At 38.0% G+C, this 26,847-nt stretch overlaps 1 protein-coding gene across 6 annotated transcripts in view; it reads left to right on the forward strand.

Annotated features, from left to right (window-relative positions):
* Positions 1 to 26,847, forward strand: part of cdh23 (cadherin-related 23) — a 239,459-nt gene that overhangs the window by 66,496 nt on the left and 146,116 nt on the right. The window lies entirely within an intron of this gene.

The following is a 26,847-nucleotide window of genomic DNA, read 5'->3' on the forward strand; positions in this document are numbered from 1 at the left end:
TTCAAGCGCTTAAGCTACCACTCTTGGGGCCCCTGAGCAAGTCCCTTAACCCTCAGTGCTCCAGTTGTGCTGTATCATGATTTTCTTATTTATATATATATATATATATATATATATATATATATATATATATATATATATATATATATGTGTGTACATGTGTATGATGTGTATATTTTACTGTTGTTTATAAGCGGTTATAGATCGCTATGGTTGATTATTTTCTGTAACTCTTACTATACCGACGTCTCTAATTATCAGGTCATCTTCTAAATAACCTTTTACTTATTTGGTGCAGCTGGAGGCTGAATGTTTCTGACACATTTATAGATTTCTGGCGGAAAGCCCAAGGCCGCACTTTCAGACATCGATTGCATTTGTTGTCACGAGCGGGACTTCATTCTAGTGGCATTTGTATCGTCGGGATTAATGGAGCTTCATCCGCCTGAGAGCATCTCCTGCTTTCTTACCTGCAGCTTTACAAAATGCCAGTGTCTGCTTTCGTGCTGTCTTTTTTTTTTTTTCCCCTAACAAAATTCTTCAAATCTGTCCTCTTGAGTGAAGCAAATAAGCCTGGAAACCTTTTATGAGTGTTTTAGTACAAATGTTAGCGACTTAAACATCTTCACAGAGGCTCAAGCTCCAGTATCGCCAAGCTGTCATTCTTGGACCCCTTAGCAAGGCCCTTAACCTTCTGTGCTCCCAGGGCACTGTATCATGACAGACCTTGTGCTCTGACTTTAGCTTTCTAACATTGCTGGGGTATGTGTAGAAAGAATTTCACTGTGCTGTAAAGTATATGTGACAAGTAAAAGCTTTTCTTTTTACTTGACTGTTGAAAGGAAGGCAAAAAAAAAATTCTAAAAAGATTTTTCGGAATATTTGGCACACCGAGACAGCAATCTGTTTGCTATTTCTGCGAGATCTAAACATTTTCTATCTTAAAGTTTTGAGCGAAAGCAATGAAGTGCTGGTTTTCATGTTCTGTAGCGCTAAATTCACAGTATGGAATATTCTCAAGTATCCTTTTTTTATTAGGTCTCAACTAGCTAGAAGACAAACTGCTTGTGCATTATGGGTAATTCTCAGCCTTTTGCTATTCATACTGGATCTCCGCAGTGGTGACATTTGAGCTGGATCTTCATCTTCAGGGACAGTGCGAAGTCTGCAAGAGCTAAATCTGGCGAGTAGGGTGGCTGCGGAAGTGACATCATGTTGTTTTCGACAAGAAACTCACCTGTGAGAAGAGATCAGTGCACACGTGGTCATGATAGCAGACGTACAATCGCACTTGATCAGAATAGCACCAGTTGCAATCTTCTTCTACCTTTGCCGTGGACAGAAGTGGGTGGTCAACTAGCACCATCCTGCAGATCTTGCTAGGTGTAATGTTTGGTTTTAAAGTTGAAAAAAGAGTTTTAAGGCTAATAATATATATCCCAAGGTGTTTGTCATGTGTGGTGCTTTACTTTAGCATTGATTTAATTGACGTTTTTTTTTACTATTTTATCTGTTTAACGGTTTCTGTCTGTTATTATTCCGTAAGTTAATTGTAGCCCAAACGTTTGTGTACATTTTTACACAATCTTTATAAGCTGTGACAGAATGTCTGCAGGAGTGGGCCTAAGTGGACAAAAAAATCGTAGGGGGTGGGGGAAAAATTTCAGAAATTCAGTGGGAGTCCCACGCTGTGCTCTATTGCATAGCTCCAGATTTGTACACAGGACGATGTCTTTTGCACACTGACTTATGAAGGTCGGTGCTCCCTGTGACTGTGCATGCGGCCTTGTGCTGCCATTTGTTGGCGTGTTTTTTCTTTTGGCTAAAATGTGTCTCACCGTTTGTGGTTTTGGAACTTTTCTGATTGCTTCTACATGGGCTGATGAGATTTTTCTTTTTGCATTGTTCCTTATAGAACACTTCCTAAGTACTCCACTTTTTGTTGGCAGAATTGCAATTTTTCTTTATTCAATTTGTGCCGATTTGTTGCCATTGTTTTTCAACACTGTTATCGAGTCTTTGACACGCTACTCCTTTGTATGACTACAAATCAAGAAATCTTCAATATATGTAAATAATCAGCACGTTTGCTATGTCACTGCTCCCTTTAGGGGTCGCCACAGCAGATCTGTCTCCATACTACTCTGTCTTCTGCATCTCCCTCTTTCAAACCAACCTGCATGTCTTCCCTCACCACATCCATAAACCTCCTCCTTGGACTTCCTCTTTTCCTCCTTCCTGGGGGCTCCATCCTCAGCATTCTCCTACTGATATACCCTCTGTCCCTTCTCTGCACATGTCCAAACCATCTCAATCTCGCCTTTCTCACCTTGTCTTCAAAACGTCCTACATACGCTGTCCCTCTAATAAACTCATTTCAAATCCTGTCCATCGTCGTCACTCCCAATGAAAACCTCAACATCTTCAGCTCCACCTCCTGTCTTTTACTCAATGCCACTGTCTCTAAACCATACAACATCGCAGGTCTCACCACAGTCCTATAAACATTCCCTTTCACTCATGCAGATAATCTTGTCACAAATCACTCCTGTCACTCTTCTCCACCCACTCCACCCTGCCTGCACTCTTTTCTTCACTTCTCCAACACACTCTCCATTACTTTGCACTGTTGACCCCAGGTTCCTGAACTCCTCCACCTTTTCCACCTCTTCTCCCTGCAACTGCAAGACCCCACTGCCCTCCCTCTCATTCACACACATGTACTCTGTCTTACTCCTACTGACTTTTATTCCCCTTCTCTCCAGCGTGTACCTCGGCCAGTGACTAAACTGTTTGGACATCTAGGAGAAATTCGTTCCACCACCGCAGTGCCAGGGCAAAAGAAAGTCTGATGTATACTTAACACTTACCCTGAAAGATGGTGGGACCAGAGGAGCAGTGCTAAAACAGCAACTTGTTCCTTTGTCTTTTTCTTTGGCTACTTGTGAAGATGAGGTTTACTTTTCCTAATAACATCTTGCACTTTTGCAAAATATAACTAATATTATAATATGAATGGCCTAGAAATGCTCCACTGTAATGGTGTTGGCCTTTCATCTGTCCGTCCCTTCATCTGTTTGCTTTCAGTCTTTGCAGTTGTTCATTCATTTGTTAATGTGTTTGTCACACTGGTTAGTATTGGTGTGGATCAGGGAGCATATCCTGGATGTCGGTGATTCGATTTGAACCCGAACGTCTAGTGAAATACCGTATGAATTCAGGCCAATACATGACAATAAAGAAACTATTAAAAATGCAAACCACGAAGAAGCAAAACAAGTTCAACCTTCTTAGTTTCTTTGCAACACCAATCTCTTTAAATGATTCTTCTGCTTTTTTTAAATATGATTTTTAACCTTTGTCAGAGAGTGTGTGTGTATCTCAGTGGTTACAACTGCGTAAAACTTCTGCCTGGATTCCTGCTGAGAGTTCTTCATCTGTTTTCCTCTGCTTGCCTGTCTTCTCTCTTCACTTGTCACCTTTTCTGTCTCCTTTCCCCTGCAGTCTCTCTCTCTCTCTCTCTCTCTCTCTCTCTCTCTCTCTCTCTCTCCCTTTCTCACTATATTTCAGTCTCTCTCTTCTCTTCATCTAATCCCTGATATGAGTTAAGCAGAGAACTTCAAACAGGGTGTGAAGTGTCTCTCCTTCTCTGTATCCCATTCACTCATTCCATTTGGCATTTAGACACACACACACACACACACACACACACACACACACACACACACACACATGCACACCCCCTTGCACCACGCATTTAAATCTTCAAAGCCTAAGGCGTTTTTTTTCTTTTGTCACGACGGGTAAATAAAGAGGACAGAGAGATGTATTTAACTCAATCTGCATTCTCTGACGTTATGATGAAGCTCTCTCATGATCGAAGACGATGGAGGAGGTGGGACGCTCGATATTACTCCCTCAGACAGCACTCAGGATACTAAGCATTCATTTGTTGTTTTTACTGATGATGATGAAGAACTAAGCAAACCTACGTGTAAATATACCTCCTTAGAACAGACATCTAGCATGGAATTACAAATGAGGCAAACTCTGTGAAGCTTTAATATATAATATAATATAATATAATATAATATAATATAATATAATATAATATAATTGTTTGCTTTCTGCACATTGGTCGAGTTGGTTGAGCCACATCACACCACCTTGTCTTCGATTATTTTCATAACACACACCACTGTGTTAATTCCTTACACTAGCATTGTTTCTACACATAGGAAAACTAGGTGTTTGTTGGCAGGCCAGGAACATTGCTTTGGGTGCTAAAAGGTTAGAAACTGCCCTGCCTTACACACATTGACTGTAGCAAAGTGAGTAGCAAATTATAAAGAAATATAATTGAAGATAATAAATAATTGTTTAGGCATATATTCTAATTACTTTCAAATAACTTTTCCAATCGACTATATAAAAGTTTAATCTGGCGAATCTGGCAAAAAATGGATAATCAGATATGATTGCTTACTCATCTGGTTATAGTCAGTTTTCAAATTAAACCCTTCTCTGTTTAACTTCACATTTGCGCCTTATACTGTATTATTTATAATATATATTCCACCTCTCCACTCCTATAACACATTTATTGTGTATGCTTATGTACATTTACATAAAAACCTTTCTTTCGGCTTCTCCCATTAGGGGTCACCACAGCAGATCATTTACATAGATATTGGATTTATTTATTTATATACATTGCTGTTTGCACTTCTGGTTAGATGCTCACTGCATTTCTTTGGCCCTTGTAGTCAGCATAATGACAATAAAGTTGAATCTAATCTTTCTTTCGGCTTCTCCCATTAGGGGTCGCCACAGTGGATCATCCGCATGTTTGATTTGGCACAAGTTTTTACGCTGGATGCCCTTCCTAACGCAACCCTCCCCATTTATCCGGGCTTGGGACCAGCGCTGAGAGTGCACTGGCTTGTGCAACCCTAATGGCTGGGGTTGGTTCCCTGACCGGGGATTGAACCCGGACCGCATCGGTGAGAGCGCCGCATCCTAACCACTAGACCACCAGGGGACCAAAGTTGAATCTAATCTAATTTAATTTAATCTAAACTTATAATTGAATAACTGCTACATTAAATACATAAAAAAAATTTTAATTAAAAAAATATTCAGAATAACATGGGTCATTTCAAAGTATTTTAATCCAAACCAGGAGGATGGATGAGGGACTGTTCCTTTTCCAGATTTCTTTCCTGTTTTTTTTTTTTGGTTGTTTGTTTAGTTCTGCTCTTTTGTCCACACATCCCTGCTGTTCTCCACTTTCACTCTTCCTGCATTTTTATGGCCTCATTACCTCCACCGACCCCCCTGCGACCCCACACGGTCGGCAAGAACACACCGCGACATCACTCCATCAAAATCTCACTTAAATGACGTGGTACACTCGTGTTTCAGCGAACTGCACAGGGAAACAGTGTCTAGCCAAAAGGTTCACTGTTACCATGTGGAGATTCCTTGTGGAACTTATACAATCCAAAATTATGGTTTTTCTGAGACAAATCCATGTTCCTTTTGTTTATATGCAACAAACTAGGTCATGTAACAGCATGAAGATTCAGTTTGACCAAACGAACATATAAATGTCCAGATGTTTCACTCTTTCACATAGAACGGCTTTACACACTCTCGGCACCCGGACAGTTGGTTTCTCCAAAAATGTATTTGAAATACTTTGTAATGCCTCTTGTAAAACTTGCTAAAGGTGTTCTTCACTAGTTGGAAATTTCTTTCTTGAGATCCAGTTCATCCCAGAGCAGTTACTGGGCAGGCAATTCCATGATATATAACACTCCAGATGACTCAAACTTGGACGGACGCTTGGGGTCGATGTCTTGTTGTATGGTGAATACGGTTCCAATGAGCTGCAGTCCAGACGGAATTGCATGGTGTTGAGGTATGGAATAGTAGCCATGCTGGTTCAGGATTCCTTTCAATTCCTATGTGTTTTTTCATTATATCTAGTATATCGTTTAGAAATGAAAGGAACATGCATGCGTTTCAAAAAATCATGAAATGCTAGGTGTTTCCAAACTTTTGGAAATATCATCAAATTATGCAGAAAAAATAAGTGTTTGAACGAGCACATTGATTTAAAAATATATTCAAAACCATGTTTATAGATAATTACCCAACACCAATCATCATTAGTCAGCACAAATCAGCTGTAAATATTCAAGGCTCTGTGAACCATTAATTCACAGCGTTCGTTGGAAGCAAATCGAATTATTCTTAGAAAAAAATGATAAAGAAATTTTACACAAATGCTTCTCAACCTGAAAGCATTCACTTTTTTTACCAGTATCGGTGAAAAAATACACGTGTTTCACGTTAATATCAGGATTTCACAAACAAAACAATTTGGATGATTTACTAACCTGGTCACAATGTCTACAATGTTTTTTTTGTGTTTTTTTTTTTTAATGACGAATCGTGGAAAAAACGTAGTGAACCCAAACCTGGACGGTTTCCATTGTATGAATAGTGAGTATGAAAGGGATAGGAGTGTCGTTTATTTTCAATCTTGTAATTGGTTGTTGAATAGTGTGTGAGGCAGGAATGCGACGTGTATGGTCCTGTAATTGCATGTTTAATTTGTGGGGTCGTAAAAATCTGGGAGGCATTTTACATTAGGGGAGCAGGTGGCTAGCATTCTGTCTGACAGCTAGAATGAGTCGGAGAAATTTATATCCATCTAGCTTTCTTTCATTCTCATTGTTGTGTGTGTGTGTGTGAGAGTGTGTTGTCGTGTTTATCTGTGTTTGTAGACAACAGGGTAGAGCGAAAAAGAGAGAGCGTTTCCTGATCAAAGACAGGTCACTGTAACGATGAACAAACTGAAGATGGTGTAATCGGAGGTGAGAAGATGAACAGTACACAGTAAATTGTATGTTTTTACTAGTGAACAGAAGAGATTGATGAATGAGTCATTTGGAGTGTGTGTTCGAAAGAGGAAAGTGGTACGCCGCAGCGGACACATAAACACTGCAGCGTATCGGTATACATTTTATTTTCGTGCATTTGGACAAACGTTTGTGTTTGCGCATTTTTAACCATTACTATCTTTAATACATATTTATAGCAGTACAGTAGTCAATGTATTTTATGAGAGATTTTTTAACTGATTACAGGTCACACCACAACAAACTGCTTCATTTCACATTTACATAGTTCAACTATAATCTTCATTCACTTTTCAGACAATTCAGCTATTAACTACAATCAATTTTCACATCATTCAGCTATAATCTACATGCATTATCCCATGATTCACATATAATCTGCATTTTTGTTTCAAACAATGTTCACTTATATATAATAAACCCAGTGTTTGACAGTTAAACTAAACGAATAGCATTCAGAATGTTCAGAAAGACTCGTCTGGCAGCGTTTATTTTTTTTGATATTTTAGAACTTTGTGTCATTTGTGTATAGAATGCGTTTTAATGAACATATTGCATAAGAAACCATACGTTTATCATGTGTTTATCACCTCGGCAGCTTCACTGCCTGTGACACTTGTTTTGTATCATTTGGACATTGTGATTTCTGGGAGTCGAGGCTAATGGGGTGTGTTCGCAGTGTCTCGGTTTTGTTTCGAGTCAGCTCGTTTGCTCTCCCTCCCACCCTCGATCCTGTGTGTTTTAAGCAGGAACATTCATGATATCATTCACTACTTACGTAAGCTTACGTGAAAAGTTCTGATTGATCACCACCCCATTTTGTTTTGTTTTTTAAATGTTTTTCTTTTGTCTTTTTTTTTTTTTTTACTTATTTTCCTTTTTCCCTTTTCACAGTTTTAGCATCCAGCTGTCTTTTTTTTGTCTAATGATCTCCTACTGATTAAATGGCTCCAAAATACCAGCGAATTAAAATTTGCATGCTTTCTGTTTAATATCAGTGTTTGGTGCTATAAGTGTGTGGTGTCTTTAATCTGCTTGATAGATGAGTATTTGAATAGCAATCTCTGCCGGATAAGTCCGAGCCTGATGGAAATTTGATAAGGTGATGCCAGTGCTTATTCGACTGCTATAATGCTCTATATAAATGTATTGAAAAGTATTGGCAAACAAAGAGGCAAGCAGGTCTTCGGAGATAGATAAACGAGCTTTTGGCTTTATCTGTTTACGTTTTCTCTTCAGCGCTGTGTGTTTGGTTTTGTTGCGTGTTCGGGCGGCTGCTTTGCACTGGACCCGATGAATGTATTATCAGATTGAATCTGGAGACTTCGATTGTTCTTAGGTAGGGGTGAGGTTTAGGGTATTCGTGTCCAAGATATAGGGCTGCTATAGGTCGGCTTGGTTAATGTACACACCCTAGTGTGTCGGAGGAAAAGGGTTTACATGACATTGCAGGTTGAAGATACAGTAAGGCGCAGTGTTTATAATGCATTGAATAGTGCAAAGGGCATGTGATGACATAAGGTTCAGAGTTCAATTCACAGGCTTCAGGGCATAGGGTTTGAGACCCATGACTCATGACTTACATGCAATGCGAAGTATAGCATGTATAAATATATCCAGGGCAGAGAGTTCAGCAAATATAAATATTATTATTAAAGAAATAACAAGAATAAAGGGTACATTGTATATATGTATAAGGTCCTGGGCAATGTGCGTCACACTCAGTGGTGGACGGAGTACACAAACCATGTACATGAGTTAAAGTCGAGATACACTAGGTAAAGTATTACTCAAGTAAAAGTGCTCTCTTTAAATGTTCAACAGAAGTATTTATCTAAAAATGTACTTAAGTATCCAAAGCTACTATGATTTATTATGTCTATATATGTTCCGATGTTTCTATTATAATTTCAGTTAGAAGACTTTTTCTTAAAACCTTCTTTTTTAACTACTTCCATAGGTGTTGTGGCAAGTTTGAGTTGAGTTCCTTCCATCATTTATTCCTCTCTTAATATTCCGCTTGCTGTTGAATTGACACTGAACTGTATGTTGGTGATAAGTAGACAGCATTAAGCGCCAACCAAAACAAGTTCAAAACAGAGCGCACGCTCGACCCTGATTGGTGGCTTGCTGCGTGTTTGACCGGTTACGTTTTTATCCGCTCATAAATAAAAAGGAACGACCAATTTTGCAAAATGTATTTGGGTAAAAAGTGAGATTTTTGAGTTTGAAATGTACTATAAGCCGCTACTTTTTCCCCCACACTTTGAACCCCGCGGCTTAAACAACGAAGCGGCTAATATATGGATTTTTCCGGGGTTTTCCCCGGTTTTTACAAGATTCAAACCAAAAAACTGAGCCCCATAACATTAGACCAATGAAATTGCTGAACGGGTTCAGGTGAACCAATGAAACTCTTTATATTAAATCAGATGCGCTCCCACTGAATCGGGCCGCACCACATCATAAATATGGATGATGTTCCTCTGACGTTTGACCTGCCGCTCACTCGGACTGTCTACAGGAAATGCGAATCATTCGTCACGTTGAAAACAACCGGGCATGAAAAAACACACTTCACCTGTGTTCTGAGCTGCACAGCATCGGGAGAAAAGCTTCACCGATGGTGATTTTTAAACGCATGACGATGCCAAAAGAAAAACTCTCGAGAGAAATTGTTGTGAAAGGAAGGAGGAAGACAGTGAACTTTCTTGAATGACTTTCTTGGTGGGCTACTGTTTAGATATTCAGTGGGTGCGGCTTATATTTGGGTGCGCTTAATAGTCCAGACATTGTGGTATACTGTCCTGCGACGTTGGCTAGCCCTCAATTTTTGGGATTTGAAAGGATCTGAATGTCTGTCCCTATGGGATCATGCTTGAATTGGGTAGTGTGTGTGTGTGAGTGTGTGTGTGGAACAACTTGTATGTTTGATTTGCTGATTTGTTACTCTGGCAGCCAAAGCATTCTGATTCAGTGTGAGGTCTCTGAAAATTTTATCGGCTTGATAACATCTTACCTCTCTTCAAAAACCCTGTAGCTTGTTGGCTAGATATTAATATTCTTTTTTAAAGGTCAGATTAGGATTACAAATTATCATTGACTGTTGGTGTAAATACAGATAGCATTAACTGTGTGGTCTATGTAGTAGCTTAGTGGTTCAGGCGCTGGGTTACTGATCGGAAGGTCAGTGGTTCAAGTTGAATTATATCACTGTTGGGCCCTTGAGGAAGGCCCTTAACCTTCTGTGCTCCAGGGCTAATTTCGCACTCTGACCACAGCTTCCTAACGTTGCTGGGATGTGTGAAGAAAGAATTTCAGTGTGCTGTTAAGTATTCTGTTTTTCTATGATAGTTTCTGTAGTTTCTGTAGTTGTGCATCTAATAATAGCTGACAGCAATAAACAGGATTGCTGTGGTGGTGTGTTTTCCATGTGGCCTTTCATGTAGTAGCTGTGTGTGTGTGTGTGTGTGTGTGTGTGTGTGTGTGTGTGTGTGTGTGTATGTAAAGTCCCATTTACCAACACAAATGGATATTGAATGCCATGTCAGGGATGTAGAGTATTGTCAGATATGATGTGCACGCTTCACTGGGGTCTCGGAACAGCACATCTGGGTCCTGCCTGTCAAAACCCTAAATCATACACACCCACCCACCCCCAAACACTCCACCACCCCCTAAACACTCCACCACTCCATCTACCCTAGTGAATTTTTTATTTTTAAATGTCATTTATAGAAGGTTTATAAAATTGCTTATTGTATTATTGTATTTTTATTGTATTTTTATTATATATATATATATATATATATATATATATATATATATATATATATATATATATATAATTATTATATTATTATTATTATTATTATTATTAATATAAGAAATTTTTATTGGTATGTCCAATAAAAGTAGGTTCACCCTCAGTTTTTGCTTATCACTTATCACCACAGGGTCCGAATCAGACGTGCCATTTCGCAAAACTCATTTAAACTTTTAACTTTTTTTCTCACCTCTCTCCACGTTTCCTGACTGCACCAGTTCCTCTAACACTCGCTCACTTCACAAATCAGCCTATGAATATAACATTGTTTTACACGTAGCGGAATGCGACAGAACAAATCTGTTAATAAGAATTATGCACTCATTAACAGAAATAACAGCATAAAAAATGTCTGGGAGACGAAGGAGCTGACATCAAAGTTTTTCCTGGGGGTCGGTCTTCGTAGTGTATCCGCCGCACAAGTTTAAAGTGTAAAGTGCAACTCAAGTTTGATACCTAACAGAACAAATATTACAAGTAGCTAAAATAAAACCTAACAAAATTACAACATGTCTTTGTCTAGAATGTTTCCTGAAATATTGTATCTCTAGCTGTTAGTTCCTTGACCTTTTGACCTGTTTTATAAAAGTTTCGACACAAAAATAAAAATATAGTTGTAATATAGTAATAATAAGGTTATGAAGACATCTTTGTGAAACTATTGAAACTTTGTGAAACAATCTCAGAAAGGTGGTAGCCTAATGGCATTGAACTTAAAGGTCAAGTGTTCTAGCCACACCAAGCTGCCTCCTGGGCCCTTGAGCAAGGCCCTTAACCCCATAGCTGCTCTTTGTATGAAAGAGATTAGCCGCTGGGGGTGAATGCATCTGTTAAATGCCGTAAATGTAAATCTCCGAGTGCTTTCATGCGAAAGTTACTTAATGAAGATGAGTCCAAATGCAATGCTTTAAACATGGATTTATTTGAGTTACATTTGGTCTACTATACATATCTATTTTTTCTATCTGGCTTTGCCCTCCTCTCTGCTTTCGCTCTCATTTCTTCTCTTTTCTCTCTCTCCCTCCTTCCATTTCTCTCCCATTTTACTTTAAGCGCTTGAGCATGAAGAACACCTCTGATTTGTGTTCACATTTTTGCACCCCTTAAACTCACCTGTCAGAAAAAACTCAGTTTGCGTAAGTGGCTATAGACTGTCAGAACAAGTATGTGAGTGTGTGAGCGAGATAGGAAGTGTGTGTTTGTGCATATGGTTACAGTCGGTTCGGAGGAAGAAGGTGTGTTCCCTAAAGCCATTAAAGTTTGATTTTCCCACTCCCACACACTTTGAATAATTCAACCTGTCGTTTCTTTTCTTGTGTCGGCTTCCTGGCATCAGCACTTCCTCATTTACACACTAACTTTCCTCCTTCTTTCCCCATCTCATGCTTTCTATTTTTTATTTCTTTTTTGCTCAGGCTGCCAATATGTAGGTTAATACAACGATGAGTTCACTATTCATGTCTGGTTAAATTCGCCATGTGCAGGGTATGACCTTTGGCTTGACTTTTCCTGTGCAGGTTTTAGTGGTTTTCAGGCTTAAGTATTGTATTATGAATGAAATTTTGCTGGAAAATGTTTTAGTAGTGTCTTTCAAATGTACATTTTACCTACTAAAGCTGTAGCTAATTATCAAAAGATTCAACACAGAGCTTGGGAGAAAAGTTGAAATGGAATTTTCTTAGTCATTCTTATTACATAAGGGTTCAGAACCATGGACAAGGCACTAATGCAGCTGATTATTAATTACATTTAATGCAGATTGGGTTAAAAGAATGTTATTTCGTATAAAGCCGTGCAATTAAACAGCGCTAAGTTTTCCTCAAATCTAAAATCTATAACATTTGGGAAATCGGAGAGTGTCTTGTTATTGTCTGTTAAAATGTCTTTGTTAGATGTGACTCAAATATAATTGATGCACTATGACCAAGGTTGCCAGATCTGTATGACAGAAGCAACTAATTGTCAAGAAGTATTAAAGTAATCTGCGTGTAATTGACAGAGGTTTTTACATTGAGCAGAACATGTTACCAGTCACACCACCCATTTCTTTTTTATGCACCACTTGTTTTGCCTTTTCCCATGTGAGCATCGATACTGGAGAGAAGCACATTTTAATTTGACAGAATATAATCTAATTATGCCTAAAAAACCGACACCTGTCTTTTATTGTGTAAAAAAAAGATTGTTTTTTTTTTTATTCTCAACTTTTCTCTTAAATTTTTCAATTACCCCTAATAGAGTTTTGTGATTTATTCCCCTATTTACCTGAATCTGTTTTGCTTCTCTCACAGTGAAAGAGATATTTGTGTGTGTATGTATGAGAGAGAGAGAGAGAGAGAGAGAGAGAGAGAGAGAGAGAGAGAGAGACACGGAAGAGAATGAAAGGAGAGAAAGGTGCGACAGAGCAAAGTCACTGCAAAATGAAATGACACAAACAACAAAGACAGTCTGCACTCTCCCCATTTCTCAGACTTTCCCTCTATCTCATGCTTTCCATTCTGTCTCAGGGACATGGCTGTTGTGCTGCCAGCATACCTAAACTTTAAACACCCCTTCTTCAAATATCTGTTTTTCCTGCCATTTGTTGCATTTTCTGGCATCAGCTTTTCTTAATCTAAATACAGAGCCTGTAAAGACATTTACTGAGCAAGTTCATGTATCTAATATTGTATTATTATAATCCTATAATAATTATAAACACCATATTATGTACTTACTTGTTATTTTTATCTTTAGAAGTTCTCTAGACTTCGGGATCAGGGCATGCCTTTGAACATGAGAGAAAGTTGATAGAACCAGGTTAGAACCAAGACCCTGTCCCTGTTGGAATAGCGAAAAGCTATAGAACCTGTGAGCTATTATTGGTTTAACAGGAACCATGGGTATGAATTAGGTCGTACTCATTGTTGGACAGGTCCATGTTTGGCTTAGAATCGAAATGTCACAAATGTTTGAACTAGATCATGTCACAATTACAGTGGTGAACAGTATGGAGGCAAATGTAATTCGTTACTGTACTTAAGTAGCCTTTTCATGTATCTGTATATTTCCATTTAGGGAGACTTTTACTTTAATTTCACTACAATTCAAAGTCAAATATCTCACTTTTCCTTTTTATTTATGAGTAAAATTTACAGGTCAAGCTCACAGCAAGCCACCAATCAGGGTTGAGCGTGTGCCAGGTTTTGAGCTTGTCTTGATAGCCGCTTGGTGAAATTTTGAGAAATGGTGTAAGAAACTCCTGACTCGAACTTGCCACAACACCCATGGCCTTATTTGTGTCATTTTTTTTATGTAGTTGAAAAGAAGGTTTTGGGCTCATGATAATTTTAATAGATATCAATCAGTGTTTGACTCATTAATATTTTATTAATAGATTTGTGTGCTAAGAGTAACATTAGAGTCTTTTCACATAATCTGGGTTGATTAAGAAAGATTCTTGTGACAAAAATGATAATAGGAACATTATAGCCATGATAAATCATCATACTTTGGATACTTAATTACATTTGATGGCAAATACTTTTGTAATTTTTCTTAAGTGAAAGTTTCAAGGGAGCACTTTTACTTTTACTGGAGTCATATTTTACCTACCGTATTTCTACTTTTACTCAAGTGGAGCTGGAGGAAGCAGAGCTGAAGATGTGGAGATTTTCTTTGGGAGTGACGAGGATGGACAGGATTAGAAACGAGTTTATTAAAAAAAAAAAATGTATTAAGTATTGCCTATAGTAAGTTTGTAATGTCTGTGGCAGAACTGTTGAAACCGGTCCATAAGGTGAGACTACCAGCCTCCCCCATTTTTGGAATTTCCTAAATTCCTAGATGCTATGATTGAGCTGCATCGATAAGATAATGAGAATGTGTTAATGGTATAATGGGACAATTGAGACATTCTTAAAGCATTAGGACATTCTTAAAGCAGAATCTTGACATGCCAATTATTGGTTTCCCATTCCGTCAAGAGTAATGGGAGTCGTTAATGAGAGTCGTTAAGATGTAACTACCCCAGAGTTGAAGAATAAAGGGAGAGTGTCGAAAAGTATTAGAGGGGTAACACTCAGTGAATGTGGGAGTCGATGGGGGGCCCATGGGTGTGACTTTTGTGGTGGATGTGCAAAGAGGTCTTGATCTTTTTGGGGATGGATGAAAGAGAAGCAAGAAAAATAAGAGACAGGTTGTGTCTAAGACCTCTGTTGAGAGAAATATTTTCAACCTAGACATACAGTAGATGGCCTCCTTCACTCGTCTCCCAAACCATCGGTCCAAAATGTGTACCTTTCATCCTCAGAAGTGTGTCCTTTGTTCTTTAGATGCCTGTACATGGTGATTCTGGTCCTGAGGTGTTGCTTTTTCCGTTTTGCAACATCCTCCTGTGTAGTGGTCGTTTTGTCTTGGCGGGTTTGAGTTGACGTAAACATGGATTGAATATCATTCATGGATAGAGAGTCGTTTAAAAGAATTTTGGAAAGCATTCAGACTTTCAGGCCGTAAGTAGGCACACATTCACGTATATCCTCAGTGTTCTCCTCCCTACACTCTATTCCACTACTCCTACATTCCTTATTCATAACCCACTTTGATGTATAATTGAGCCCTGCTCCATGTCCTTCTTTTCCCTCTTCTCCCCCTCCCTTTCCCCTGGAGAAAATGAAGGGAAGGGAACAGCATGGAAGACGAACTATAAGTCTGAAAAAAGAATGAGAGAGCAAATTCATTTGAGCACACACACACACACACACACACCAATCGTTTTGTTAAGCCTAGTTCAGAATGACACTAATTGACCATGTATCAGGATTTCTGTCTCCACTGGGCGTCAGAAACGATGACTAACACCTCAAACACTCTCCAGGTGAAGCAGGTTGTATGTATAAATGGGGTATAGGAGGGAAGTGAAACACAGCCGTCTCAGTAGCTTTTTTTCCAGTTTTTATGGTCCGTGCTAAGGTTAACATGCAGAACGCCAAAGGAGTTTCATGCTCAAGCTGAGATAACAGCGTATCCCTGGTACACACAGAAGAACAGATCTCGACAAAGCGATATGACGAGAGAAGGACATATAGAGAACATGCTAAGACGTGTGAAAAGAAGCAGAAAAATAGGTGAGAAGAAACGAAGAAATATGAGCAGTCCAAATGCAATGGGAGATGAGAAGTGAGGCAGAAATAGAATGAGATAGATGCAGAGATAATAAGAGGGAGAGAAAGTGACAAGGAATGAAGAAAGGACAGAGACAAACTATAGATATAGACAGACAAAGCAATTGGGGCTTTCACATTAGATTTACAAGCAAACTAAGAGTGCAGAGATGAGAAAAAAAACCTCATCTTGGTAATCTAATCTCAAAATTGAGAATTTGCAGTAATGTAAAGTTACTGTACTTATGACTTTATTTACGACTTATTTATTAGTCATATTTTGCCTACTTTCTAGTTTTATCGAGTATTAAAGATATAAGCAACTTTTACTTTCTACTCAACTACATTTATGATTCAATATACAAGGTGGTATCAAAAGGTTTCGAGACTTTCTTTCTTTTAGCTTCTCCTATCAGGGGTCGCCACAGCGAATCATCCGTATTCGTGATCCGCATGTTCGATTTGGCACATGTTTTACGCCGGATGCCCTTCCTAACGCAACCTTCCCCATTTATCCGGGCTTGGGACCGGCACTAAGAGTGCACCGGCTTGTGCAACTCTGAGACTAACGGTGCCAAATGGTGCTAATCTGACCACGTTACCACATCACGGACAGCAAGTTAGCAAAAGCAAACGTGAAATTCTGCATGAAACTGGCCAAATCTGCCACAGAGACGTTTGACATACGGCGATGCTGCGATGTGTCGTTCGAGGTGTTTAGAGTCGAACATGCCAGAAGCGAAAAGAACTTCACTTCACAGATGACGAGAGATCAGCAAGACCTTCAACGGGCTTAACCTTTAAAATTGTTGAAACGATTAGGCTTGTGCATAATGATCATCGGAGAACAATCCACATGATCTCACTTCCGCACCCACTCTACTCACCAGATTTGACTACTACAGACTTTGCAGTCTTCGCGAAGGTGAAGATCCAGCTCCTTTTGACAACATTGCGGAGATCCAGAGCGAATCGCAGAAGGTGCTTGACACGCTTAGGAAAAAAGACTTCCAGGAAAAATTCCTGAAGTGGCCGGATCGCCGGGAGCACTGTATTGCTGTGCAAATGGAATATATTGAAGGCGATAGTGTGGAAACTTAGATAAAGTAAATAAATAATACAGTTCTTCCTTGAAGAGCTAGTTTCATAACATTTTGATACCACCTCATACTCAAATATATTCTAATTGACAATCAGAGTTACTTATTTACACCTCTGCTGAAGATGTCATTAAGGTTCAACACTCCCCTACCTGCATCTGTTACCTGTGAGTGCCTTTTAGGAACCGCTGACCTCATTTTCAGCCCAAAAAGAGCTCGAATCAATTCCAAATACTTTGAGAACCAGCTTTTGTTGCTCCTAGAGGTGCATCACATCACAGTCAGCTCTAAATATTTGGTTTATTTTAAATTATTTACTTTTGTTTTATTTGTCCATTGAATACTAATGGTTCTTCTACTTTGTGAAATGCGGTAATTTGATTTGTTAATTGAAGATTCCTTTTTTGAAAGATTTTCCTCACAAATCAACTGTTTTTGGCTTTTCACTAACATGGTGTTGAGGATAAGTGCATCATTGAGCCTAAGTTCAATACGAGTCAAATACTCAAGTACTGTTCAAATCAGATGCTTAAAGACTTTTACTTAAGTCATATTGGAATTGGTGACTTATAATGGAGTAAGTTTTGCAGTATGTAAGGTATGTATACTTTAATTCAAATATGATTTTCGAATACTCTTTACCAGTGGTGGACAGTAACAAAGTAAATCTAATTTGTTACTGTACTTTAGTAGGTTTTCATGTACCTGTACTTTACTGAAGATGTTCCACTTGGGAAGACTTTAACTTCACTGCATTTCAAAGTCAAATATCATACTTTTTACTCAACTCAATTTTGCGAATCGGTCACTCTTTTTATATGAGTGGATCAAAACATAACTGGTCAAACACACAGCAAACCAGTAATCAGGCTAAAGCGCAAGCTCTGTTTAAAACTTGTCTTGATTGGCACATGGTGGTATCTATTTATCACCAACATACAGTTCAGCATCACTGCAACAGCATGCAGAACATTTTCAGTGGAATAAATGATGGAAGAAACCCCTGACTCGGCTTTATTTAGGTGTTTTTTTTAAGTAGTTGAAAAGGTTTTGGTTTCATAATTTTAATATATTAATAAATAGGAATCAGTGTTTGAATAATGTATATCATTTTATTAATAGATCGGTGTGCTAAGACTAACATTAGAGTCTTTTCCCAAGCTAAGTTGATTAAGTGAGAGTCTTGTGAAAAAAAAAATGATAATAGGAACATTATAGCCATAATAAATTATAGTGCTTTGGATACTTAAGTACATTTGAAGGCAAATACTTTTGTACTTTTACTTGAGTGAAAGTTTAAAGAGAGCACTTTTACTGGAGTAATATTTTACCTCTTGTATCTCAACTTTAACTCAACTACATGGTTTGTGTACTTTATTTCACAACTGCTCTTTACACATGTGAGGATTTGTTGAACAAGGTTATTAGGTTTTCTATAAATCAAGCTGTTTTAAACGAATTCCCAGCTGCCCACCTGTCCCTTGTTTTAATCGTAATCATATCATCAGTGAATCACTTAGATTTTTTTCATCTGTCTGGCACCATTGTGTCTCATGCAGCAGCTGTAAACCTTCACTCACTATGGTGCAGGAAATTCAACAGACTCTCTGTCTGTCTCTATCTTCCTCTCTTTCTATCCCTCTCTCTCTCTTTCTCCCACACACACACACACACACACACACACACACACACACACACACACACACACCCCATTCATCTTTGGTTTTTCAGATAACAAGCATGCAATGCAATCACCAGAGAAATACATCCAAACACCTTTCACATACTGTTTCTCATGCAGGATTGGAACATCAGGGTGGCATAAAATCACAGAGCATATCCACTGCCTGTGTGTGTGTGTGTGTGTGTGTGTGTGTGTGAGTGAGTGAGTGAGTGAGTTAAGCATGGCACCGAGGTCTAGTGCCGATTCAGTTATGTGTACACACTGTACAGTACATGCAGTACATAATTACACACAGCTGTACATGTTCACTAAATCAGTATCAGGTCTACATGTCTGGTAGACTGAGGACATTTTAAGGCAGAATTTGCTGTTTCAAAACATGTCCGATTAAAGGATATTATGTTTTGAACATGCAAATAGTATCGCTTTTCTATTTATCTGGACATGTAGAAAGGGAACTAAATATGTAGGTGTCATTGTATAACAAAAATATTAAGTGTGTATGCATTAGTTTTAGTTTTACAATGGACATGTCCTTGTTTAGGTATTTTTCTACATGTCCAGATTAAAAGTTATTCCATTTCCTAACTCAGAACATAAAATCCTATCATTGAACATAATCAGAATTTCAGTGTCCCCAGTAAAACAAAATTCCCCCCTTCAAAATATCCCCAGTTTTTCAATACACATAAACTTGATACTGAGGATGCAGACAATGAGTGAGAAAAACAGAAATACCAGTCTGCAGGTGAGACTTCCAGCCTGCCAATGTTAGAATTACCAAAATTACTATACAATATCACTGGGCTGCAAATCGGGATTATAAGAACGTATCTATGATACTATTTAGATGTGTGTTTAGATGAAATTGGGATTATTGGTATGACAGAATGGGTACTACAGGATTAATTGTGTAAAAAATTTTAGTAAATTTTGGTAAATTCTAGTGAGATTTTTTGATAGTGTACATAGTATAATATCTGTATAATTTTAATAAATTGTTCCTAAATACAACAGTAATCCTCTTTTTTTAAAATCTGAAATTCTAATATGTTCTTTTAGAATCTTAATGTAGTGGAATTGTTGCTACATTTATTGATCATGAGAGGTCAGGTGCAGATATTGCGATAGAAAAGAAATAAATACAGTATACTAATCAGCTCAAAACGTTTAAAATGTCTATGGTGTTTAATAGTTTGAATTGAAGTATGCATTGTCTATTTATTATATTAAGTATTTAATATATTAATTATTTTTGTTATATAATAATCCTTTATTAGGTTACATTTTTATTCAAATATATTAATTATATTGTCCATTTATTGCACTTAAGATCATAAACGTGAAGGTAGAAAGGACCAAATTTTACATTTAGAAACATTACCCCATCCAAAAAAAAAAAAAGGAAATAAAAGAAAGCAAGTTGTCTAAAAATTGATACACGGCATAGTGCTGGCTGGCGTTATCTATAATGGGGGTATATGAAATGCTTATTTTCTCACTTATCTGATTTAAATGATTTTAAATACAATTACAAAAGGTTTACCTTTTTTTGGAGCCATGGCAAAAGCTTTGCACACTCCTGGCATTTGTTACTTTAGGAGCTTCATGAGGAGACCAGCTGCATTTTCCACAGTCTGGCAGAAGTTCCCACATGCTGAGCTCCTGTTGGCTGCTTTTACGGTATTCTTGAAGAAATCACACTTGTTTTGGACTTTCAAGAAAAACCCTACAAACTAGTGTTTGCAATCGGATTGGGGCTTGTGTATGGTGCATAGGGTTTTCTGGGAATTTACAAGACTGGAAACTTGTGATGGGAATTAATGGGAAAATATGGGATTAAACAGGAATATATGGGAATTAATGGGAATAAGGTGGGAATTTACAAAATTGCAGGTTAGATTATAACAGGGAACTTGGTCTTGGTTAAAACAACCAGATTTAATGCAGTTTCAGTTGAATTTCTATGTTGCACATTCATCAGTCACATGCACACATAATAATGTCAGAAAATGTCCATGTTGGCATATTTTCACGTAAATTACATACATTTGTTTAAAACTTTCTTTCGCTTTGTGTAAGCAACAAAATTATACTAACAATTAAACCAAATGTAATTTTTTAAATCCTGTTTTAGTTTGCAAGCATGTCCGCTTATGACCAAACAAAATATTTATACTTTTTTGTGTATATAAAAATTTCCCCCTGTTTCTAACTCCCATAAATTCCTGTAAATTGCCATAACTTCCCAGTAAGTTTCCAACTTGGAATATTTCCCAGATAGCGTTCCCAAAGAAAGTTTCCACCCCTTCGCAACTTGTGCACTTATATCTCGTTGTTTCATTTGAAGTCATGGGAGCTTTGCGAGAACATAAATCATGTGAGAAATTGGATCAGCTGTGGGAACGACTGCCCACCTTTCAGTCTACAGTAGGAGTAATTACCTGATTCAATCAATCATCAGTTAGAGGAGGGTGGACCAGGATGAGGTCTGGGAACTTGTAAAAAACTTTCATCTCTAAACTTTAAACTTGTTTAGAGATGATGTCACACCTTTTCATACACAAACCAGGACACCATCACAAGGATAATACATATGTCTAATCGAGTATTCTATTTTGCTGTCTTACGCTGAGAACTTTGAGATCTTTACCGCTTTATAGCCTGATACATGCATTCTGGGATTTGTTCGATTATTCTTTTCATTCTCTTTCTTTTCATCCACCGGATCGCTAAAGTATGGATTACAGTTTTGCTGTTCATTAAATAAAAAACTGTCACCAGGGATTAATCGGAGTGTATTCACACACACTCGCGATTACACGCTAATAACAAATGAATGCATGTTGTTACTCCTGTCGCAGGTGGCAATATAAACAACAGTTGTTCCGTACTGTTTAATGAAAAAAAATATTACGTTGCTTTACACCTGTTCTCTCCCGACACAGACGCTAAGCAGTCTTCTTCTTCATCTTTCGGCTTTTCCCATTAGGGGTCTTCACAGTGGATCATCCATCTCCATACCCCCCTGTCCACTACGTCTGCCTCTTTCACCCCATCTACCTGCATGTCTTCCCTCGCCACATCCATAAACCTGCTCTTTGGCCTTCCTCTTTAAGCAGTATTCCAACTTTTTTCCCTCCTTTTTCCCCTCCCTACTTTATAATATTCTTGAGCACGATGCAGTTGTTCTTATTCATTTGATTTCGGAATTATTTAATGAATTAGTAACAATAAAAGTGTAATTATCAGCTCACACACAAATCTGATTTATAAACCCGGTTTATAAATATAACAATATATGCACAGATATATAGAAAAGAAATGGTAGGATGTCACATAAATTATGCCAAGAATTAAAAAAAAAAGATAGAAGAATGCAAGGAGGGCATTCGTGTTTCACTCACGCATGCACACACACACACACACACACACACACACACACACACACACACACACACACACACACACAAACACTTGTACAAAGAGTCAGAGAAAATGGAATCAAATAAGTAAATGAAGTCAGAGTGTTGTGGCACCTCAGGCAACACCCCTTTATATGATAATCAGCCTGCCTTCATTTGCATAAAAAAATACATTTCACCTTATTACGCAGATGAAGGGGAGCACACAGAGGAATGAGCGATGATGAAACGGAAGTGACAAAAAAAAGGACGCATTTACCAACTTTTTGCCTTTAATTGTGTATGTGTGTAAGGAATAAAACAATCAAGTGGTGGATTATATCTTCAGATCTCTCTTGTGGTCTCTAAAACATGTCCTCATGTCCTCTTATACCACAGCAGCACATTGGATTTTTTTCACTATATGCATAGACCGGAATGTCCAGAGTTATTTTCTATATAACATAGATTATAACAGCTTTATACAGTCTCTTGCTTTTTGTCCCCTTTTCTCTTGAAGTGAGTGAGAAACCAGAAAAAGTCTTGAAGACGGTGGAAAATGTTCTACAAAAAAAAACACTGACACAGGAAATTCCTTCCTTTGGTAATTCGATATCGTGTAGATGATCTGCCATTCAGTTTTTGTGTCTACACCCCAACTTGCTATGAAATGATAATATATCAGAAAGAGTGCAGCTCGAGCTTTTAAAATCTCTTTGACTGCAGCTGCAAATGCCAGTGACCATCCCAAAACTTTCCTTTCTAGACACAATTCCCATTTGAAATCCTGAAGTATCTGTAACGCAGTGCTGTAAACCTCCCTATATTCTCTCAGTAATGGTTTTAACATTATTGCACGGCCCTCCACGTGGTTGTTTTCATTTGCTACAGAAACGGTGAGTGGGGTTTTTGTGGTGATAAAAAAGCACTTGGCATGCTCGGCACTTCGGGGGTCTGTTTTTTTTTTTCCACCATTACCTCTAGATATCACTTTACCGCAGTGAAAAAAATGCTTTGCGCCGCTTTAAACGCTCACGGTGTTGTTGTTCTCTCAGCTGTATCAATTAAACTACATGCATTAATCTACATATTTATACAGTACAACTATGAACTAATGTCAAATCAAAGAGGCAATTATCTCTCTCTCTCTCTTTCTCTCTCTCTCTCTCTCTCTCTCTCTCTCTCTCTCTCTCTCTCTCTCTCTCTCTCTCTCTCTCTCTTTCTCTCTTTTTTCCCACATTCACTCATGTAGCAACTTAGTCTTCAAATGAATTCATCCATTTGTTTTCTTTTAATTAAATAATCAGCATAAGGGAATTCTATTTGATTTGGCTTAATTGAATTCAAAATGTAAAATTAAAACGATATCAAATGTAATCTAATTTTATTTAATACACATTTCTATTCTATTTCTATATTCTTTCTATTCATTTCTATTACACTCATATTTCTTGCTTATATATACATAATATTGAATTGAATTCGATTTAATTTTGCTCTATTCTACTTTTTAAGCATTTTATTGCTGCTGTTGTCATTTCTGTCTGTCACTTTTTCTCTTCCCCCATTTCTCTCTCTCTCTCTCTCTCTCTCTCTCTCTCTCTCTCTCTCTCGATCTCAGCAGAATTGTCTTTACTCATAGCTTTGTTCTTAAATAAAAAGCCCAAGCTCTTTCTTTCTGTCGATTCTCTCATGCATTCTCTCTCTCTCTCTCTCTCTCTCTCTCTCTCTCTCTTTTCATGTGTGTGTCATTGGCTCTGACCCTGGCTCTTGTCCTCAGAGACTGTGAAAGCAGGATGAATTAGCGAGTGCCGACCAGAGTGAGCAGTTACTGTAGCGCTGCTCCGTGTCCTTGTGTTTTGTTACAGTATAGACCATCATGTTCATTTCTCTCCATCTCTCTCTCTCTAGCACTCTTTCTCTTTCTCTCTTCCTTTTCTTTTTTTTAGCCCTCTTTTAAAAATGCTGCATTTTTGTTCATTTTCTCAACTTACTACTCCTTCTTTTATTTGTTTACACACACTTAGATTCACATAAGGGGTGTCAAAGAACTCCAAACACTTTTGAATAATAACGAATTTACGTTTATAATCACTTCTGCAGACTCGGGAACATTGGCAGTTGTGTCAATTGCATCATTTTAAGCTCAGGAAACAGCAAACTTTCAATATCATTGCAATGTAAACTTTACTATGCAAATGTATTTAGACTTAGTCATATACACTATACAGGCAAAAGTATTGGGACACCTGATCTTTCCTGCTATATGTGGTTCTTCTTTAAACTGTTACCACAAAGCACAATTTTATTGGAGGTGATGTAATGAAATCTTGCGTTCACTTGAACTTGGAAACCCAAACCCGTTCCAGCATGACAATGCACAAAGAGAGCTCCATGAAGACATGGTTTGGAGTGGAAGATCTCCTACTATAGAGCTCTGATTTCAACTTTACTCAACACTGTGGGGATAAATGTGAACGCTGACTGCACTGCATTGAGGTCAATGGCTTGAGATCATTTGCTGTGGCTCAGTGCCTTTCAAAATCATTCACCACTTCTTGGACCTGCCATGATCTCGATAGACTGTGTGTGTGTGTGTGTGTGTGTGTGTGTGTGTGTGTGTGTGTGTGTGTGAGTACTATTGTCATCAGCACTCATTATTTCTCTGACAGTAAAGAAAGTGATAAAAATAAACACAGCTTTGGCCCTGCATTTTGTGGCCAATCTGTGAGGGGCTTCATCTTTTTCTCCCTGTCTCTAACACACACACACACACACACACACACACACACACACACACACACTCTCATACACACCATCAGTCTCAATCTAACAGCAAAGCAGGATGGAGAGATGGAGGCAGAAAACAGACGTTAAATAAAGGATACAAAAAGAATAATAATCCAAAAGCTGGTCATGAGATGAGCACAAAGTGAATTGTTAACTCCAACATCAAAGAAGACTTTGTCTTTATCCTTTATTTGTTTGGACATTTGGGTAATCAACTCATTTTAACTGCAGTAGAATTATTGATGAAAAGATTTATAGACACCCAGCTTACAGCAATGACAGATGAGTGACTGTTCTTGTAGAAAAAAAAAAACGAGAATACAAACATCAGTGAATTCTTTTTTATTATTTTTTGGGATTGTATTTTAAAGAAACATTTGTTTTTTGTTTCCATTCACATCTGGTATAAATTGTTGTTTGTCTTGTATCCCTGATAGAAAAAGTTCTCTGTAGAACCATAGTGAAGCCCTTTTATAAATTTTATATATATATATATATACAGTATATATGACACATTATATGAGTACATGAATTTATTTACTTACTGATTTGTATTTTTTTATTCGATGCTTTTATTAATTTATTGTGGCGGTATCTGTAACCAATCAGCAATGGCCATTATGCCTAGCCCCGCCCTCTACATTAACATAAACAGGTCGCCATTTAAGACTAAAAAGGCAGCCAATGTAAAGTGTAAAGTTTCTTTCTTTCTTTCTTTCTTTCTTTCTTTCTTTCTTTCTTTCTTTCTTTCTTTCTTTCTTTCTTTCTTTCTTTCTTCTCCTCTTTTTTTCTTACTCATTTTATCTTTTAGTGACCTATGTCTTTCTAACTCTGTGCAAGGTTCACCGCACACACTTATACACACTTCGGTTTCTTTTATGGTGTTGGACTGAAGGACATCAAGCGTCTGCTCGTTCAATAACGTGCTGAATTATTAAGCAGCTCATTTCACAGCTGATAGATGGAGATGTATGATGAATGCGAGTGTAGTGAGATCACCTATTGCTGCATCTCGCACAGCTTCAGACATTGAACTCATACAGTTCCTTTATGGTCTTGCTTTAATAGTTTATTAAAAGGATTTATTCGGGATAATAAATAATTTTCTTATCCACATTATGCCTTTTTAAAATCGGAGATGCATGGTTGTGGATGTTATGGAGGTAAGCTTTTTGGACATGCATGCCAAGGAATATTGATAGAGGATGGTTTTAAGTTTATCTGGATTACATGTTTGCATAAATGACCCAGATGGGGTGTGGCATTATGAAAGAGCTCTTTTGCTCGTACACAAAACATTGTGCATCCTGTATATATGGATATATTAAAAAAAGGACATTTTCGGTTAGACCAGCCATACTGGATTTTTACCTCCTATTTTCAATGAAAACTAATTTCTTTTTATTTATTATAAGGTTTAAAGTCTGGCACAACCAGCTTAGCTCTGTGAAAACGACAATTTCTTGCATTTCCTTTTCTTCTATATATTTTTCACATTCTTTCTGCTATCCTTCACATCTCCGCTGCTCAACATGTGATCATTCGGAGTCATCAGAGTTAAATTCTTTCAGTCTGAGCGAAGGCGAGACGAGAAAAAGAAGCCGGCAGAATAAACAAGAGCGAGAGACTGCTCGAGGAGAAAGACTCAGGACGCGAACATTGCAGAGTCTGAGTGATGCCGAGTAAAAGAGAGTCAGACCGAGCTGTATAATCAGGCGCCCAGTTTCCTAGATGTAGCAAGCGCGGCTATCGGAATATGGCCTTTGAGCTAGCGTAGGTGTAATCAATGTCACATTGTTCAGAGCAGCTGGACAGATCGACCCTTGCCTCTATGGTGCCGGGCCTTTAGCAAAGAGCACCATCGCCTGCAAATTGCACCATAGTCACCATTCAGCTTCGCTTTGGATTTGTAGTATTATGCTAAGTCCTACTCATCATCCACACAAAGGCCCTGTTAACCCTTTAGATCTAGC

The sequence above is a fragment of the Silurus meridionalis genome, chromosome 2, assembly GCF_014805685.1.
Source record: "Silurus meridionalis isolate SWU-2019-XX chromosome 2, ASM1480568v1, whole genome shotgun sequence".
Taxonomy (NCBI): domain Eukaryota; kingdom Metazoa; phylum Chordata; class Actinopteri; order Siluriformes; family Siluridae; genus Silurus; species Silurus meridionalis.